At 40.2% G+C, this 21,126-nt stretch overlaps 1 protein-coding gene across 19 annotated transcripts in view; it reads left to right on the plus strand.

Annotated features, from left to right (window-relative positions):
- LOC127388957 (high affinity cAMP-specific and IBMX-insensitive 3',5'-cyclic phosphodiesterase 8A-like) overlaps positions 1–21,126 on the plus strand; it is a 163,798-nt gene that overhangs the window by 85,574 nt on the left and 57,098 nt on the right. Inside the window, exon 1 of one of the 19 annotated variants that reach the window (XR_007890518.1) lies at positions 2,922–2,943. The exons of the other annotated variants lie outside the window; for them this stretch is intronic. The gene's annotated coding sequence lies outside the window, so the exon portion shown is untranslated. Of the gene's footprint in view, positions 1–2,921; positions 2,944–21,126 lie in introns of those variants that run through there. 19 annotated transcript variants of the gene reach the window in all.

Raw genomic sequence — 21,126 nt, forward strand, 5'->3', positions numbered from 1 at the left:
TCATTTGGGTGCCTTCGCATGAATTCAGAGGCTGACTTTCAACTGGACTTTACTGAACTTTTAAACAGAAGAAACAATGAAGCTTCTCATGCTGAAGGCTGATGCTAAATTCTCTGGTTTCTGTCAAATCTTTCATTATGATAAACTTTGTCTTTAGGCATTGCAGTGTTAAGGAGAGCTAGCTGAGTTGAGCAGATGTAAAGCAAGGCAGCCTTTTCTACATCAGCATGTAGAAAGAGAACTCAAGGTCTCTGAGTTTTGCTTCACTTGGCCAGGGCAGATGCAGCAGACTCACTGCGTGTATAGTGCCACGTGTGAGGAGCAGCAAAACTGAGAATCATGCTGCCTGGCCAGGTAAGAAAATACACAGTGAATTTGCAGCCTTTTTGAATATCAGCTGTAGGAGTGTCACCTGAGGTTCTCAGAACAGGAGGCACCCAAGACTGGAGGTCATTTATGAAGTTTCATCTTGGTGCTGGACTCAGTCCCATTACCGCTTCAGTACATTTGGGAAGTTTATATGGAGCAGAAATATGTGGAGCATTTAAATGATGCTGTAAATCCACTTCTTGAAGGGAATTCAGCTTTTCTTTACACTGTGTGTGGTGTCTCTGGGACTGCTTTTCCTCCCAGCTGGCTTAAAAGCAGTCACATCTTCTTCCTTCTTTTTTTCTTTAGTATTTAAACAACTCTCTAGTAGTTTCCAGGTTTAACTAACTGCAGAGGTAATGGTAGTAATGAAGGTGTTTAGCCCTGGCCGGAGGACTACACGAGCCTGTGTCGTACGATGCACTGGCAATCGCATGACTGTGCAGGCTGCCCTTTCCTCTGTGTTATGCTGAGCAGTTACTTTTCTTTAAAACCCTAAATTCACATGCTGAATTCTGACCCTACTTTTCAGTTGGGGCATGGTTGTAATTATTTTTAATGTATTAAAGGCATAGAGAGCCAAAGTCAATAACTTTTATGACCTGTTTAATGCCAAATGTAAATCCAGAAGATGCAATTGCCCCATCCCTTTTGCATTTTTCTGCTGTGGAGTTAGGGGTGTTAGATGTAAAAAGTTGAGTTTCAAATGTAACACATTTGGCTTTTTGATATCCTGACTTATTCTGTTTTTGTATAATGCATTTTCTTGGACTAACATTTTTTTTCCATACCACTTGTTTGCTATGCTACTGGCTGCTGTGACAATGGATTAAGCACAAAACAACCATATAGGCAGAGGGGCTTTAAGCAAACAAGGGTTTGGCCTTTTCTGTGTTCTTTGGACATACACAGTTACTGGAGTAGGAGGGATGACCTGGGTCATGAAGGTCAGTTCTCTGCTATTATGGGCAGCCACAGCATTAAATGTCTTTCATAAATGCATCCTGTACTGTCTCAAAGTGAATTACTTTTCAGCCTTTCCCTGTTCCTATTAGAAGGTTGTTTCATATCCTTCCTCTTCTGAGGGTTTTTAATCCTCTTTATTTCAAGCCTTAACTTATGGTGAGTTGATACCTACTTCTTCTTGTGCCAAGGTTTTCCTCTAGCTTCAGTAGGTCTTTTCTCTGCTTGCTCTTTTCCTGCTTCGGCACTTTCACAGAGAGCACTCCTGTGTCCTTCCAGCCTTCATTTTGCAATTTTTTTGTACCCAGGCTTACACAGTGAAGAGCAGGAAAAGGGCAGAGTGAAGGACACATTTCCCATTAGACATCTAGGTCCCTCTGTCACTGGATGTGCTTTGGGCTTATTTGCTGTTCTGAAAAGCTTGCCAGTGTTGCTGACAACTGCAGTGTCAGAGGCAGCCATGCTGGACCCAATTAACTATGGGAATGTCTCTGCCCTGTTGAAAGCACTGCCTTCCACTGTGGCAGTGCTGTTTACTTGTGTTAAACCCCATCCATCCACCTTCATCATTTGCTCCATATCATATACTTGATCTGTAAGATGTTGCCCATCATTGTTGATACAGCACAACAGCAGCCCAGTCTAGGAAAAGGGCTCTTGGATATACCACAGGTACAAATAAACATGAATAATGGAGCTGATGGGAGAGCAGAGCTGAAAATGCACTTGAGGCTCTCCTACTGCTCTAACGGCAGTAAAGACTGTTAAAAGGAGCCAAATCCAGCAAAGTGAGACTTGATTTAGGTCTCCTCATCTAAGACTGTGATCCTTAAACCTCTTGGTTAGATGACAGTGCAAAGGTCCTTGGGGACTTACTGCATTGCATAAACATAGATGCCTAGTGAGAGCCCACTGCGCTGCCTTGCTAATCCTCCTGGGCTGCTGCTTAGTGTTCAGAACACACGACCTACAAACAACCTTCTGGACCAGCAGGGAAGGCCATGTGGGAGATACCAGGGCATCTCAAATGTCACAAAACACCTGTGTTTAGATTAAAACATTTGTGGATCTTTTAAGTTCTTTTTCTGGGCATCTTTGTTAGTGTATCAGCATTCTGATGTATTAATTAAAGTACAAAGACCAAGAACGAATATATTTTGAGAACTGTATCAAAGCTTGCTGTTTTGTGAAGAGGTAAAACCAGGGAGAGCAGGTGAAAAACTCTAAACCAAACTGAACAAAACTTGCCTAGGTGTTCTTTTATACAATAACCTGCTTCCACGCTCTCCCTAAAGCTTCTTTCAGATCATCATTATTAGAAGTATTTTTTTGAAGATGTGTTGTCTGTCATGTAAAGTTTTGAACATTTGCATATAATATCACCACTTAATTAACATGTTACAACAACGATGAATAATCATTACTATCTTGTTCAACTCCTTTTATTATATTCCCTATTAGATTTTATACTAGCCAGTTTTCTTTAGATACTATGTTTGCCAATTACTGGTGTGCGAGTGATAAAAGACTGTCCAATATTAATGTGTTGCAGGTTTTGTCTGTCACCTTCGGCCCTTGATATGAACCTTTGTTTAACTGAGCAGCTTTCAGGTCTGCAGACTCCATTGATTTATTTCATACAAGCTCTTTTTAACTGTCTGTGTTGTTACTATGGCAGTAGGAAAACAAAAACAGTATAAATGAGTAATGGCGATAAGGAATTGTTAGTTGGCAACAGAGATAATACATTTTGACCCTTTGTGAGATTTCTTTGTTGTCTGAAGACAAGCAACAAAAGAAAGGGATGGATCTAATCTGTCACAGGAAAAATATCCAGGTGGAGAATATGCTGAACTGGGAAAAGATGCATTAACCCTGGGGCCTTAGACCTTTGGTACTAGCCCTGGAGCCCAAAATGAAGTCCAGAAAATGTTGGAATGAAGACTCAGACTTGGTTGCTATTATTTTGTTCTGGAGTGTGAGCTGTTCTGGCCCACAGCTCTGTTTCTGTAGGAATTAATTGCCATCTGTAAAATGTTGGTTGGCTGTAACTCCTCACATTGTTGTATCTCCCTGAGAGATTCAAGTTCTCATCAGCTCCTCCCCACACTCCTCCTGAGCTGCTGTGTTCCTCCCAGCAGGAGGGGCAGTATCACCCTTTGCCTCCTTTGCAATCAGTTGAGGCGGGAGGTGGTTTCAGATGTTCCTGGGGGACTCCCATGTCTCACAAGTCCCCAGGGACCCCACTGATGGTGTGCTTTGCAACACAGGCTTTGCTGTAGGTGTATGCACAGTCCTAACCCACTGGAATTGCAGCCTGCTGGCCTGGGGAGCACTTCAGAAAATGTAATTGCCAAGTCATGTGTAGAGTTTAAAAAGAAAAAAGCAAACCAGTTGACTCACACATGAAGGGGAGTTCTGTTTAAATCATGGCCTCTCACTGGTGTAAATCCATACAGCTCATGGGAGTCTGCTGCAGTGAAAGCTGATTACGTTTCCCTGAAGATCTGGCCTTCAAATAGGTTATTTGCTGACTGCTCGTTCATGTCTGTTAGAAATGCTGGAGGAAGTGTTGTGGTATGTGTGAGGGATTTTTACTACAGTTGCACTCAGAATTAATCTTCCCAGATTTGGTTTAAATTGGATTGCCAACATATTTATTTTGTCCAGATTTTTCAAGGAGTAAGGGCTGCACAGCAGGAGCTAAAGTATCAAAACCTAGACATCCATGTTAAAATGAATTTGGATTCTTGGGATTAGTAATGGCAAAAGCAGTGGAATAATGACCAGTGACTTGATAGATGAGCAGTGTAAACAGATGAGATTGGTGCTAAGCCTATGTGTTGCCATTATTGCCTTTCTTGTTTTTAAGGACTGTGATTTTAATATAATCTGTTAGGGAGTCTTGAGCTTTTAGCTCTCTGTAATATGTCTAAAAAACTGTTGGCAATGAAATGTACTGCAATCAGTTGCAGCTGTGAAAAGCACAACTTCCTAAATAATAGTCAGAAGAGTCAGATCCTCATCTGGGGCATTTTTACTGCTGCTAGTACTCATATTCATTAATGTAATATTCTAGTGTCCCTTAATAAGGTCTGGGTGATGGTTGCAGCAATAAACTCTTGGTGCACTAAAGGTGCTTTTACCATGAACAAGAAATGCAAGATTCAAGACTGAAAGTACTGGAGGTGTTTTTCATTACAATTCCATACCAAAATCTTGATAAATGTTTGCCTGAATTTTATGCCTGGCATATGCAATATAAGGTATAATATCGCAAGGGCAAAACGAATGTACTGTTTTTAAAAACTCAAAGCCTATTAATGTTGCATAGAACACGTTTTCCTGCTGGGACTGCAAGAGCTGTGCCTGTTTAGGCCAGGACCACATTTCCCTCTGTTTCTGTTGCATCTGTTGGAACCTTCCCCTGCAGCGCTCAAGGAAGCTGCCCTGAGACACACTGCTTGTCTCACATCTCCTGTGTGGGGCCGAGGCCAAAGGCAAAGCTTGGAACAGAAACCTGCAGTGCCTTGACTTGTTTCATTTGGGCTGAGGTGCTGAAGTCACTGTAAAGTGAGCTGGGCATTCTCTGCTTATATTCTACTTGGTGAAACTCAGACCTTGTTCATTGCCTCCATGATCTGCTCCGCTGCTCGCACCTTCCAGAAGCTGAGGTGTATGTAAAATGGAAGCTTTGGAAGTAGCTGATAATGACAATTTCCTGGTAATTGTCAATAGTTGGTTAATGTATGGAGAGTCAGAAAACAGATGGGATATGGATTTATCAGTATCAAATAGATGTAGCTGCGTTTGTTTCCTAGTTTCATGAGAATACTTACTCTTCCTTGGCTTAGCTGCAAGAAGGTCCATTTATTGCTTTTGTGCTATAAAATTAAACCCACAACTTCCGAGCAAATAGAAATTATTCTGCTTTCAACATGGTTCAAAGCTAACCTGATACTGTACAATATGTGCACACAGCTTTTAAAAACTTCGGTTGATCATAAGCATCATTTCCTATTTAAGCAGTGTTGTACTCTGACCCATCCCCTTACAAACAAGCCAAGATAAAAGAAGAAACATTTTTCCATTCTAAGCAGTCATTAGGCATTATACAACTATTTCCTTTATGCTTTCTGGTTTGTCAGAGCCTCATTGAAATTAAGTAAGGTAAGTGTGGCCAATCCATTGTTTTCCAGCAAGCTTTTCTCTTTCCTTTTTTACACCTTTGAAAACTTCTGAGTTTATGTGCTCTGGATATATCAGTAAGCACAACTGACATTTGCATTTCATTCTGAAATATCTATGAGAAATGTAATTATCCAGTTACCTCCTGCTAGGATTTATAGTATCTTTACTAGAGTACATAGTTAAACCCAGCTGTTCTAATAAACAGTGAATTTCTCTTTTTGAGGACTGACAGAATCAGTCCAAGTGCAATCCTAAAAGCAAGATGTAATTCCTGTAATGTCTAGGTTGTCTGAAAATGAATGTGTATTATAAACTTTCTTGTCTACAGCACCAAGACATGATTCAGCTAGCATTAAGCTCAAGCTTAACTTAAAATTCTCTTGATTTTAATGTTTGTGTGTTGCCCTGAGCACTGTCCTTTCTTGGTGGAGATGCAGGGCCTTGGTTTTCAACAGAATAGTTTCCATGTCAGTGCCTGTACTCTCTCTAGGCATTTCCCAGAAATTGAGATTCAACTGGTAAGGATCATCAGATACACGTTCTGTGTCCAGCTGCTTATCTGTGTGCGCCTGCATCCCTCTGCGATCCCTCCCATAACTTGTGCACACTGTTTTGAGCTATTGCTCACAAGTTGCAGTTTATATAGCTACCCTAACAGTGTTTACAAGTTTGTTTGTTTGTTTTGAAATGCTTTGACTTAAAGGAAAATGACAAGTCAATGGCTTCTGCAGCCTTCAAATCTGGAAAAGGCTGCTACAGAGTTGGAGGGAATAATAATTTTTTTTTTTCCATGGTGAATGGCACAAGAAATATTATATTCAGCCTTAATTATAGAGAATATTGAAACCTGGTAAGTTGGAAAAACCTTCAAACTGAGAGGACAGTGAAGCAATTCAGTAGGTTGCTGAGAGCATCGTAGAGCTTAGGCAAATGTGAGCTAAGGGTGACATAACTATATGAGTCCTGACTTGGGATAGAGGGTGGTCTAGATGACCTCTACAGATGCCTCCTAGCTCTGTGTTTTGATGTTCTGCCCAGTGAAATTATAAGCTTTTCTTGTAGTGTAAATTATTGACTGACTTCTTTGCCCTGTGCATGATGATCTCTCATCTCTGACTACATTTTGTTCTGGCTTACCTGTTCCCATGTTTGCAGCTCTACTGGGGCATGCAGTGGAACCAGCTCTTTCCACCTTTGACCCTTATTTGTGATACAGCCCTCATTACTTCTGTCCATCTGGGACTATTAAACGTGATAATCCAAATGCTGCTTTTCCTAAAGCATGTTTCCTTTGACAGCTGGCAGTTCTGTATTTGGGAGCTGGGCACTGAAGTCACCTGTCTGAATATCGAACAAGGGTCTGGGTTTGGGCACCAGTCTTTATCAGGCTGATTCTTGCTCTTTCACCCTGTTTTGCTGTGCACTTAATGCCTTTCTTGCTGAGATCAAAGTCCTGCGGCAGTCTCTGCTGCACTGATGCAGTATTGCCAGCCCCAGGGGATTAAAAATCACTATTCCAGACCAAAAAAATGCAGTAAGCTTGAGAATCTGTCTATTTATCTACTTATTTTTTAAATAATGACATTTTGGTTCTCTCTGCTGACATTCTAGTGTTTGAACAGTTAGGATTTGAGTCTTTTTCTGCAACTGTAAGAGGCCAGAATTAAGTTTTTGTCAGGAAGACTCAGGATCTCATGCAGTTATTTAACCCCAGGAACCTGAATTCTGGTTTTGAGAGAAAGAACAACTGTTTTGAGATCCCTTAAAGAGATTCTAGACTTGGTAACACTGGTAGTTACAAGTGAAGAAAAAAAGGTAATCATTCTGGAGAGAACATAAAGCCAAAGTACTATGAGGAAAAAATGCTATCCAAAATTGTTTGGTTTATAGACCTTGTCAAATCAGTATTTGGATTTCTTCCAGAACAGTATTTCCATGCTCTGAAATACTTATAAGACTAGTTTTCAATACATAAAAGAGAGTTTTGATGTTATTGACCTATATTCACCCTGAAGGAAAAAAACAAAGCCACAACATATTGGTGAGACATTGCTTCTGTAATATTCTGAGGAATCACTGCTATCTTTAACTAGATCTTGCTCATACTTTGTCTTGAAAAGCCTGTCTTGAAAGCTCCCAGCTACTGTGTTCTGACACCATTTCTCAAGAGCTAATTTTTCAGCTCTTAATGTCTCTTCTCATGTCCCCTTGAACCTGTCTCTTTAAATTTACTTTTTTTATGTAGCAATTTTAAAGTTGTCTGTGTACAAACAATTGCTTTTTACTAGGAAGTATTTTTTTTTTCCAAGGAAAAAAATGCTTTATTAAAAATTACATATGGTGACATGAAGGGCTTTTGTAAATCAAAGATGTTAAAGAATGTCTTAATTCTCCTTTCAAAATATCAACTTATTTTTTCTTATACACTTATTCATCCCCTTGGTATGCTAGTGTGAGTATCCTGTTAAAGCTCAAGGGGTGAGTGTTGAGTCATTCTAGAAGGGGTAGGTCTTCCCAAATCCCACTGCCAGCAGCTCTGTTCTGTTCTAAGTCAGACAGTCTTCTGGGCTCTTCTGTCTCCTAAGCTCCTCTGTGTCTGAAACACAGCTTCCTACCTTTGTCCATGCATTACTGTCACAGTTTGACTCAGGACCAGCAATTAAACCAATGACAACAATGCTCTTGATCCCCTCCCACCCAGGTAAGGAGAGAGGCTTCTGGATTGAAAACTAAACTAGACAGCTTTCATTAAATACTAATGATAAGAAAATATGTACAATTATGTGCAGGAATGTGCAAAACCCCTTAGGACCTCCCCCTGCCCCTAGCAGCTCCCACAGCATCTCCTGAGCTGCAACCAGTCCTGAAATGTCCCGGAGCTGCCAGAGAGTGGCAGAGCAGAGAGGAGCTGAGGGCAGAGTTGTGAGGGTCAGGAACACACGGGCCTGGGGATCGGTGGACAGAGTCCTCCCTGGACACCACCTAGGAATGGAAAAGAAGGGAAGAAGGGCTTGACTTCCATGATCCCATAACTTATACCGAGAGCCACATAAATATATGTATGGAATACCTCTGGCCAATTATGCCATCTGTCTAGCCCGCTTTTCCCTACGGGAGGGTTGCAGGTACAACTCTTCTATGCCATTACTGTCCGAAGTAGCAAATCCAACAAGCAGAGCAAAGTGTCCTTGCTCTCTCAGCAGTATCTATGAACATTAGAGTGTTTTCAGTCCACTAGCTGGAAGAATTGCTGCTACTTTCAGCAAGTGTGCTGCTTAAAAAATAATTCACTGAAGAAAAAAATCAGTAAAAAAAAAATTGGCTTTATCCTGGCTCAATCCAGGACAGTTAGAGAAGTGACTAGGATTTCCAGCTTTCTAATGCTGGCATCTCGGTTACGTGACTAGGGTGAGGCAGGACAGACCTGGGCTTTTATTTCTCTCGACATATGTGGCAGAGTTTAATTTTCCTCTTTTGCTACTGTTTATGTACAAAGAGTTGAACTTCTTCATAACACCTGGAGATGGCCACAGTCCCACCAAGAACACAAAAAAAAATGCTACTGCAGCTTTCTAGTCTGTGGTTTTCTGTGAAGTTCATACCAGATAGTTACATTAAAAGGTGCCAGTCTCCTTAAAATAATCCATTTTTTCTGCACCTGCTATTTTCTTTCTTTGGTCTTCAGCTGGGTAGGTAAGTGGGGATCCTTGAGATGTCTGTGCAGCTAGGAATAGACTACTGGAAGAATTGTGTTCAGGAAGCTGCTTCCACTGTGTTCAGGAAAAGAGAAGCTGCTGTTTGGAAGGCATTTTAGAGCAAAAATTATCAAAAATTGCATCAGAAATGTCCTGAACCTGCAAATCAAAACTTCATGATTTTGTGTGATCCTTTGATTATATCAGCATTATTGATTTGTTCAGGAATCTTTTTGGAACCTTTAAGGAAGGTTGGGTTCTCACTGCTCATTAGTGATTTTCCTTTCTATGTTCAACTTCTGCATTTCTTCTGCAATCTGGGGCCTTTTTCCCTGAAGTAGACAGGTTTCTCTATCCCCACCTTTAAATGTCATAAGGTCATCTCCTTGCAAGTCATTCAGTATGTCCATCTAGCCAGAAACATAGATTTTTTTGTTGTTGTTGTTCAAACTCTTCTGCAGTGTTGAAGAAATTAAAGTATACAATCCTAGTATATGGCCTCTTTCACTATATGGTGATTATTAATATTACAGACACAACTAAGAGGAAATGACATCAGTAGAGAAGATGAACTGTGCAATAGCAGAAGCTTTATTCACACTGAATACACTATTCATTTGCAGAGAAAGATAATTTCTCAATTCAAAGAGGAATATTCTAATTTAAGGTCTAACTTCAGCCATATGTCAAAATCTCTACAAAACAAAGCTTACCACTGTGCAGTGATCCTGTAAGAAACACATTCCCCTTTGTGGATGGGTGAATGGTAGGTGCATCTAACCCTTGCCGCTCTCATTTTTCCTGACAAGCACTCTTTTTGTATCAGAAAACATTTCAGTTTAGTCTATGTGCTAATTTAATGTAAAGTGACCCAAAATAGTATAAAATATAGGAAATCTGGGAACGAGTTTGTGGCCTCCAGGCTAACTCCCCCATAAACCCAGGCTTAGGTTTTTGTTACTCATTTAATCTGATTAGAAGGTGCTTTTACGTTGCACTGCAGAAGTAAAATTTCAAAATACATTTCCATGAAACAAAATGATACATAAAAGTGTAATTGAACATAGGTGATAACAACATATATGCCGGACACAGAAAGTTAAAAAGAGTTCTCTTTTTAGTTGCAGGGGAAAAAGCAGGAAGCGTTGGCTTGGCTTGCAGAATAAATCTCAGTGATATGGCTTTGTAGAGATAACTGGAAAACGTTTTGCACTGTGTCATACCTACTAGTCTGGGGCCTCAGACCATTGACAAGGGGGAGGGAAATCCTGTATAAGTTACTATCCTTTTTGCCAGTCGCTATCAAGAAGAGATAGTAACCTCTGTCAGCAGATTGCTCGGCACAGCCACCCACCCTTCCTATGCTGTCCCCACTTCTGTGCTTGCACACAATAGGATTCCATAGTTTCATTTATATTTAAAACTACGTGCTGTCTGCCTTTGGTCACCACATTCACCTCCATTGATATAAATCAGAGCTTAACAATGGAAGGCCCTAAATAAGTACAGTGTGGAGATGACAGACTTGGAAAGTAATGTATCTCCACTCAGGTCATGTCACAACACCATTGTTGCCATTGCTGCAGGTCAGAGCATGTATTAGCTCCCTGTCCATGTATTAGCCATAAGCCTTAGTGGAATGAAGATTTGGAAAGGGATTTATGGTAAAATAATATTTTCATCCTGAAGCCATGGGGGTTTTGCAGAAAACCTGTCTTCTGTTAAGATTGACTTCTTTACATTGCTGGCACACCCAAGTGATTTATTTCTCTGATAAATACTTTAGAGTTCCTCCAGATTTATTTGATTATTCTTGAAAGTTTTTGCTAGTGAGGTATATATTTTTAATTTTGTCATGTAACCAAAGATAAAGAGGATGGAGAATGGTTAGCTTCAGACAGGAGTTTGATTTCTAAGCCTTTACTTCTTCCATTCACACTGAGCAGTCAGGGAAGAATGACAGAACTGGTCCAAACTCATACTGTGCTGAAATGACGAATTAATTGAAACAAGGAAAATTGTGATGTAGGTAAAGTGAGGAATGAGAATAAGTTTTATGTTGTGTTTTGGTTGTTTTGGGTTTTTTTTGTTTTGGTTTGGGTTTTTTTTTTAATAGACCTATTGTTTTGTATAGGCATTTGTTGCTCTTTGACTGTGTGGGTTTTTTTATTACTTTTTTTCTAGCCATTTGTTAGCCTATGGCTGCTTGCCAGTATTTAGGAAGAACAAAGTCTGCTAAAATCCACTAGAGTTATATTGCAGATAGATTTGGCCCATTATGTTTGCCTGGTCACTTGACTGCAGTGTTGACATAGTTATTGGTGTGTCTTCCTCCCCAGGATTACATACTGCATTTTCTGTCTCCAAGGAAAAGAGGATTTGGTGAAGAGAGCTGGGAAGTATCTGACTCTTACCTGTTGTTTGCTCCCTCTGTTACTGAGAGTAGGACAGTCTCGTGGATGGCTCTAAATTTAGCTTCTAACTTTCACTGTAGGAGTTTGTTCTGCTTAGATTTTGGCAAGGAGGGATGCCTGGGTCAGGGGAGTCCTCGGATTGTATCTACTGTTTTGCATCTCTTTGGGGAATAACCCTGTGTATTTTCCGTAAGGTCCCTAGATTTTCCCAGATAATAAAGCCCCAGTGAGGTCCTAGTCTTGTCAGTTTGTCAAGAGCTTCTCTTAAGAACTAACTTGTTTAGGATAGGAATTAGTTCTCTACATCCTTTTGAAAGCAATAGCTCAAAAGGCGATAAAAAGGACCTGCAAAATGATATGCCTCAGTGGTCTCTTTACAAGTAGATGAGTAAAGAGGAGAGTTTTTCTAGAGAATACATTTTTCTTGGTACATTTGATTGGGATACAATAGTGAAGCTCCGTATTTGTGGTCAATGGTCAAGTGTTACTTCCTGCAGTTGAGAGGTCTTTCAATTGGACAGAAATGGGCAGAATGACATTCAATTAGATCAAAAATACCTTCCCTTATGTTTCCTTTCTGCATGCTATAACCTGGCTTTGAGCCATTGTATGCCTAGCTGAGAGGTTATTTTTTCGGATCATATTTGATATTTGCCCATAGCTGGAAAATATGAGAGCAGATTCCACAAAGCAAACACTGAAATCCAAAAAGGAGATGTCATACCTAATGTTTGGTTCCACTGGCAGAGTATTTAACAAGAGTATTATATTACCATATTACATAAATATATTAAATTATAGCTTTCATATAAAATACATTATATGTTACATATAGTGCATATAATATATAATGTATATAATATATAATTATATATAGTATTATATAGTATTATTATATATGTACGTATACGTTATATGTAAGTGTAAGACTGATGGTAGTATGATCATAATGAAATGGCACCTGCATTTCTGATGCTGCCTTCCATACATTCACTAAAGTTTATCCCTTTTATTCAAATGAATTTTTGTGTGTTTTAAAATAATGAGAACATTCACAAAATATTTAGAATAGCAATAGTATGAATTCTCAGAACTTATATTTTCAGGATCACGAAGGTAAAATACTTGGTCAGATCTTAAACAGACCAAATTGGTGTAGTTCCTAGATTTCCAGGGAGCAGCTCCAATTTGCATTAGCTGAAGATCTCTCCCAATTTCACCGAGACAGTAATTTTCATGCAAAACATGCCAGACATCACAGGATTCCAGTAGTTCCGGCCCATTTGTCTGCTGCTGCTAGGAAGTTGTTTACTCTTTTGTATCACTCTCTGCTGACGTCTGCTCACTGAACAATGTCATCAAATTTCCTGTTTTTTGGCATGTGGAAAGTAGCTCCCCCACCTTATGTTAAAGCTTTGCTGCATGGAGATCTGTGGAGCCGGATGCACCCAGCAGACAGGATGTAAGGTTAAATGCAGCATAGCTAAATAAATAAAGTAGGTGTTCAGTTGTGAACTAGAGCTGCCTCCTTACCAAGAGGGTAAAACTGACAGTTTAAATATGAAGCAGTGATAAAACCCCACATTTATTTCAGGTTTTAGGGTTTTTTTAATGGCTTTTGGATTTTTTCCCCCATGAATGTGTTTTGCAGAGTTGTGTTAGTAGCTTCCTGAAGCAACATCAAATAATTTGTAATGTGATGCTGTATGATGTTTATGTGAAAACACCTCCATCCAGGTACTGCAAAACATTCTGCAAGCTGTTGAGTGTGAAGCTGCTGGTACTGTGATTCTGTAGGCAGGGGAACTGTCAACAATGCATTCATCAGTAGTTCCTCTACTAGCCAGCACAGCAGCACCTGGTTACTGAGATCAGGACTACAAAACTCTGCCAGGGGTCTGATCCCCTAATATTTTTTGTTTGCTTGAGTTTTGGAAAGTGCCACAGGGTTATTAACTTCCACTTGGACAAGAACCAGTGATGAGAGAGCAGACCTTAGTTCAACACTTCTTCCAGACAAAGCTCAGGGCAGCTTAAGTCCGTAATGCTGACATCATCGTGTTGGCCTCCTGTCTGCCATAGCAAGAGGAAGCATCTACTGGAAAAAATAATCAACCTTTTTGAAAATAGGGGCCACTGTGTGCCCTATGGTACTTTGGTCTTGGGCTTCCCTATCTCTTTTGTAGGTCTGTCATGCTTTGAATGATTCCTCCAGCTTAGCATCGCTTTGTCTCCAAATCCTATTTTTCCTTTCTCCAACAAGCTTGTGTATTTAGAAAAGAGCAGTTCTTTGTGAAAGCAGTTCTTGTAAGGAATCTTCTGAAATCCTATATTTAAAGCAAACAACCAAACAAAACACCCCCCCAACCAACCCCAAAACACAAAAAAAACCCCCAAACCAAACAGAAAAAGAAAAAAATAACCTACAACTGATAACATCTGGAGTTGCCCTTCACAGCCGTGAAAAAAGTCAGGGCACATCTGATGATGGACACATCAACAGGGTGTGCTAGAGTGGTGTATAGGAAGAGGCACACCACTGGGGAGGGTTGAATTTGGCTATATTTTTTTAAGGTCTTTATTATGGTACAGCTAGAATCTTTTGCCTAGTGCTTTTCTCTACTAAATTAAGGTTTGCTGCACTGTCTCGGTGATTTTTTTCATAATTGGAAATAGTGTGAGCATGGAGCACGTGGGCTGTGTCACCTCATTGCAATGCTGAGTTCTCTGTCTTTTCTGACTTCCTCATATTTGGGTCTGTGCAAAGAAAAAAATGCTGTTTCCCTCAGAGTATCATGCTTTATGGTCAGAGAGGAATATAATGTGCTTCTACCCCATAGAGAGTTCCTGTTCTTCCAGCATCCTGCATCCTTAATGGGGCCCACAGTCAGCACATAGAGAAATTAACTGGATGCAGTATCCAGCCATGCATACCTGTGTGGATTTGCTTTGCATTTCCAAGTGTTTTATTTCATTTGCAAAAAGAATTTCTCATTAAGATCATACCAGTCCCTAAATGTAAATGTTTTCTGGGACATGCTGACAGGCCAAGTTGGATAAGATGTGGTCATCTTGCACTTAAGTCTGTTAAATCCTTGCAGTGAAGACCTTGCACTTTGCACAAGTGAAAATAAAGAAGTTGATCCAGTCCCTAGTGTAGACCTGCCCATAGCACAGGACCCACATCAGTCACTTTCCGATTTGGAACAAGCACTGTCTGTGCTGAGGGAGGCTCAGGAAAGAAGCAGGAAAGGAGACAGCTGCAGACAATGTGTTCAGTGCCTAGGCAAAGGTAACACTTCATCCAAACAATTGGCAGGGGCTTCTCTCTCTTTGTTTCTCTCCTGCCCTTCTTCCTCTCTGTGTATTCCCTGTTCCCTCCTCTACATATTTTCAGAGGTTCATCCTGTACCTTTGTGCCCTCCCATCAGATAACAGTGGTGGTGGTTGATTCTTTTTTACCTCTGCCCCCATCAGTACTCTGCAGTACTGTCCTCTTAAAACCCTCCTCTCCTCTTTCCATTCCCCTTCACAGCTTCGGCTGAAGTTTGAACCACTCATGGTGTTACAGACAACAAAAATTACCTTTGGGCCACCTTTACGCTGTGGCAAAGCTGGATCAAACTTCCAGTTGATTGTAAAGCTGGATAGAGTAACCTGGCATTGGTGAGAGGGGACCACAAGAACATGCTCTGCCACCCAACCTGCTGCTCTACAGAGCTGGCTGGACATGTGCACTGGTGGGCCCCAGGAAGCCTAATATAGTCTATTTCTTATCCTCCAGTGGAAGAGGAGAGCTCTGAACAAATTATGCCTCTGGGGCAGCTGAGTACCAACCTTCTTTCTGGGGCCCCCAACAGGGGTTGAGCCAAAGGATTCAAAATCAGGGTTCTGCCTCCTGGTCCTGATTAAATTTATTCATAACTTGCACTAGTGGGGGTTTATAAGTACAGGTGCAAGCTAAAACTCCTGAAAATATGTCATTCATTTTACTTCTAACAAATAAATTCCAGATGTTTGCCTCTAACTCCTGGAGTGCTGATATAATCAGCTTGAGGCTTCAGGTGTTCTGTCTTACCTTAAATGACAGAACAGAGAATGAAATGAATGCTCTCACCATTGCCCATGGCTTGCAGTCAAGGGGACACAGTTTTTCCAAGCAGATGAGACTGGGAGAGTTGTGTCAAGAAAACAACTGGCAGGCACTGCAGTGACAGAATAGTAATCAGGAGATTAAAAAGAAGAAAGAAATAAAATCTTGAGTGACAGAAATACTGGAAATAATTGAACATTTCAGGAATAAAATATGCTATAATGTACTGTAAAAAAAAGGTCTGTATTTAACACAAGCTGTTTCTTGCTGCAGTCTCTGTAAACAGCTTCTTACATGGGAAACATGAATTTGCATAGTGCTGCTTGTAAGTGCTGTAACTGAATTCTCGAAGTTGAACTTGAGGGAAAAAGTGTTTTTTCTTGACTGGCAGAGCCAACAGATGCTTCCTACTCTAGAAAAAAACAGCAGCCCAGTCAAATGGTAGTCCTGGTCTATATGCCTTGCAGATTTTTAAAAAGTAGAATAGGCTAAAAATACAAAGCAGAATTGCAAAGCAAAATAATCTGTTAAACTATTAGGTTGTAATAAACACTGAAATTCTGTCTTAAAACTTGTTCGGAAGTAGAAATGTAGTAAGTGGGGTATGAGTCGAGAGACCCATGGTTTCAGGTTTACAGTATCAGCAAAATATTATTCCAACATAGGCACATTTCTCTTCTTAATTCTTAAATGCTTTAAGTAATATTAGTTTGTCGTTCAAAAAAGCCATGCTTCACTTTCCAAGAGTGCATGGGTAGCAATGGCAGAGTTGTATAGTTTAGGAATAAAAAAAGGGCATGAAGCTGAAATATCACACATGCTTGGTAGGCAATATGTTTGTTAGATTTGTCTGACAAAATGATTCACAGGTGATCAGCTATTCAGCATTCAGGGTGAGCTGCACAGGGAAGGAAGGACACAGGGAGCACTGATGGACCTTACCTTTCTGCTAGTGTCCTATTAGCTTTCATTGCTCACTGGACTCAGAAAAGGAGGTGCACAGGGAGGGAGAATCACTGGATAATCTCTCTTCCAATAGCAGGAAATTGTTGATTGTGTCACAAAACCACTGCAAATCTTGCTTCATCTGGAAAGTATTTCTGGGTACAATCTCATATTGTGGCCTGCAAATTTTGTTACTCTGTTTTGTGGGGAACATACTGGGAGTAATTTATGTCTAATAGAGTAGTGGTTTGATGCCACCTCTAGTATTTTCCTGCTGATTCACAGAAGGTTTGTTTTGCTGGAATGCATTTAAATGTTCTTAACAAAATTAGATTACAAAATATAACTGTATTAAATCATGCACCTCACAGTATATTCCGAAGTCATCCAGAGTACGACATTGGTTCAAATTAAGTAGTGAAGAAAAACAGTAGAACTTTGATGTTCTGTGGCAGCTGCCTAGACTGTACATATTAGTGGCTCACACAGCTAGTCAAAATATATTCCTGTTGCAAGGTAGTACTAAAATTGAGAAGTTCAACATTTAGCTGCAAGGCATTTGTTTTGTCTTTGGAGGATAAGCACAAAAGAGATGCAGAAAAGTCTGCTAACCACACAAATATGAATGTTGTAAGAACACTTGTCCTGGCTCGAAGAACATGCAAACACATAAAACAAGTCCAATGAAAATTCCCATGATTGATAAAAGCTTTCCTAATCAAGAACACTGTTCCCTCCTGCATCTATAGTAAGCAATTACAGCCTTATGTTCAAAGTTCATAAAGGAAGAAAAAAAAAATCAAGTGATCTATCTATCTGAGTAATAACTTTTCAGGAACCTGATCTACATAATTCTTCAATTAGCTTATAGGTTTATTTTTATATTTTAGTTCTTCAAGTGACTTGTAGTTTTACAGGATCTTGTTTGGAACTGTCCATAAAGTGAGTTTTTCTTTTCCTCTCTGTCTTTTACATGAGACATTAGACTTTATACTAGAAAACTGTTTATCCCTGATATCTAATTTATTTGTAATGTATGTGTTGTATTTGCTGTTTCATACAGGCTCTCTTTACCATTAAACTGGTTTATACAAATGCAGTTAAATTTTTGCACAAAGCAATCGATTAATTTTATTCTAGCCCTACAACTTTCCAGTTAGGCTTCATGTCCTAGAAATCAGACTGAGCTCAGTTATGCCATGGAACTACACTAAATTGGATATTTCATTAATAGATTTTTTTGTGTTTGCTTTGGACATTCTTCTAGTTTTTCATTGCCTTGGGGGAAAAGGTGAAAGAAAATAAATGGAGTTGTTTTTTGACTCAGCTTGGCTAGAGATACAGAGGAGTTTCTCTTTCACATGTTGCAGGTCTGATGAGCTGTGAGTCCCCCCAGTTTGGTTGTGCAGATACAGTGTCTGTCCTCCCCGAGGGAGGACACCAAGGCTGCAAATTAACGTTTCCTGCTAAAATTTCTGGTAGAATCTCCCTGCCAGAGCTATCAGCAGTCTGGATCACTGTCTGGGAAGAAACACTTGGTGCTGGGGAGGAAGAAGGAAATGGTGACTGTGAACTTATTAATGATGTCGCCAGACAGGACTTTAATGTCTGTTTTCTCTTGTTTGTTCTTTGGCATGAAGCTTTCACGCTTGCAGCACAAGGCCTAGGCCCGTTGCATCCTTTCTTAGAAAAAAACAGCAGAGTAAGAAAGAAAAAATGTTTCGGGTGGAAACGTATTTTGGATAGTTGCAAAATAGATTAAAGAAGCTGACGTCTTGTCAGATGCCAGAATTTGTATCCAAAGGGAGATTATTTTGGATGGATGCCAGTTTTCCTTGCAACTAATCAGGTTTTTTTGCATAGGTTGACAGCATTTTGTTACATGATGACTAAGTGGAGCATCTTTCTTTGATCGAGCTCCTTCTTCTAATTCATCACTTTCATCTGAGTGAAATGAGGATGTCACTGCTTGACGAAATGATGCTGCATGGAGCTTTGTGGCATGTGACAGAATAGCCCAGGCTCCTCGTGTGCACAGCTCCAGCACAGATTCCTATCATAGGGCAATTGTGCAAGCCTCAGCTACTACATCAGAACTTTTTAGACAAGCTGGATAGATTTAGCTGTCAATAAAATTATGCAGAAGGTGGTAGATACCTGGTGATCCTTGTATTTGAGAACCTGCACTAATCTTGACTCTGCTTCACTCACATTTTGCAGAGCTTGCCAGGGGAGCAGAGACATCCTACCCACATTACAGGGAAGGCAAACATGTTTTTAAAATGGCTGTGAAATGACACATGAAGTCCAGATCTGCTTGACCAAGTGCACCTTCTAACTGCTGCTAGCTGTTTGCTCATGAGCGTTCACAATTCTGTACAGAAGTTACCTGTCTATGCAGTTTGCAAGAGAATGTGTGTGTTTACATTACATGTGTGTGTTTACAGGTTTTGTTCAGTGTTTTTGCATCTTCTCTTTTACCCTGTGTTCTTACTCCTGCACGTTGTAGATCTTTCTTTCGAATGTTGTAACTGCAGCAAGACTCTCTGTAAAGTGCAACTGCCACTGGATGTCTGGTAAAAGTAGCTGATGCAAGTACCTCCAGGTGATGTCTCTTGTTCCTGAAAATCTCAAAGTTAAAAAGAGATAGAGTTTTTATGAGGCTATTCAACAACTATAGATTATTATCTGCATGATTGTGGTCCTTGTACTTTATTTGAGAAATACAAAGGTATCTAGAGAGAGTATATCTAGATGGTACTGCTGTCAATGAACTTCATTGTGGGTAGGATTTAATCTTAAATGGGTATTTCATATCCAGCTGAATTTGTTACCCAGTTAATGACTACAGTGGCAGAGAGATTTATGAGCTTCCTTGCTGATGGGTTGTTTTTTAAAAAGAAGGTGCCTCATGTGAGACTGCTCTGCTGAAAGCTTAGTTGCCCCAGCTTTAGTCCTGTGAAACTTTACTAGAAGGTGATAGAATATTTGTCACTTGTGCATTTCTAGAGAGAAAATCATGCTCTGTAATAAATCATTTCATACCAGCAGTATCTTCCTTGGCATATGCAGCAGTTCTTTTGTAAAGGAAATGCTGCTTGTAGGGAAAATATGCAAAAATAGCTTTATATCAAAGATAATAGTATAGTTAATTTTTTAAAACACATTTCTTGTCAATAAGGTTAAATAAGGTGGAGTGGGCCTACCACAAATCCAGACAGAGTCAAATCCTGTTTACAAGAAAACTAGAATAAAAGTTGCTTTGCTGCATCAAATTTTACTTAATTGCAATGCTGATTATAATGAAAATCCCACTTTGCTAAGACATGCAGAGTTTAGGAGGATTGGCAAAACTGTAGAAAGCTTCTACTGTACTTAAGAAAAAAAATAGTGATCCCATCTACTGAGTGTGTAATATTTAATGAGCCCTGTGGGCTGGCAGAAGCACTGTGTGTTACTGAACCCAGATGCACACTGAAAACCAGTGTCAGGTTTCAAACTACCCTGTAGGTCTTCAGAAATGAAGAGGCATCTGTATCAGAGGAAATCAGTTACTCATTCCCTCAGCCAGTGAAGTTCCTAGTGGTCAAAAGAAAGAAGGGATCCCCAGCCCTCTTAAATCCATTTATTTGTTTTCCTCCTTATGATGGAACCTGGAGTTAACCTGTTGGATTGGTCATTGGTGTGAACAAGCAAACTTAATGCTAAATCTTAGAATGAAAAAGGAGGTACTACTGTGAATTTCCTTGTATTTTTTTTAAAAAATCTTGAATATGTCCACAGACTTAAGTCTTCCTGCATTTATTGGAGACAAAGTTCTCTATTTAGAGGTTCTGTGCCAAGAACCTCTCTTTTGGTTTTCTCAAGTATCAGCAGACAATTGCTCTCAGCCTGGGAAATCCATATGCAGCAAACAAAAATACCGAAGGGTTTATTATCAGCCTTGAATGTTTCTCATTCCCTGTACTGGCCTCTGTCCCACTGACTTGGCATTTATTTTGCCCATGGAATTACATTTCAGAGACTGCATCTTGGCTGTTTTTGACAGCACTTCCCAGGCAGGGTACTGGAGAGAGCACACGTGATTTTGTGCTCACTGAAGATGGGCAGAGCACACTTCTTGGACCGTACAGAAAACCACATGCCAGCAGTATCCAGCAGGTTCACAGACTCCTGAGGAAGTTGTGAAAAGTTGGTATGTATGGCAGGTGGCTTTGAGAATGGGGAAGATGAAGGAGAAGGCGGCAGCTCCATCCTGTCACCATTTAGTCTTGGAGGACTAAAATCAGCTGACACATCCAGGATCCCCATGATTTGCATGGCTGGAGATGTGTAAGATGAAGTAGCAATCACAGGAGCTCATGTGCACTTCTCAGTTGCTCAGGAGGGGTTATCTCAGCTTGCTGCCTGCTCAGCTGTGATCCAACAGCAGTTTGCTGCAGGCCACTTGACACTG

Source organism: Apus apus, chromosome 10 (assembly GCF_020740795.1).
Source record: "Apus apus isolate bApuApu2 chromosome 10, bApuApu2.pri.cur, whole genome shotgun sequence".
Classification (NCBI taxonomy): domain Eukaryota; kingdom Metazoa; phylum Chordata; class Aves; order Apodiformes; family Apodidae; genus Apus; species Apus apus.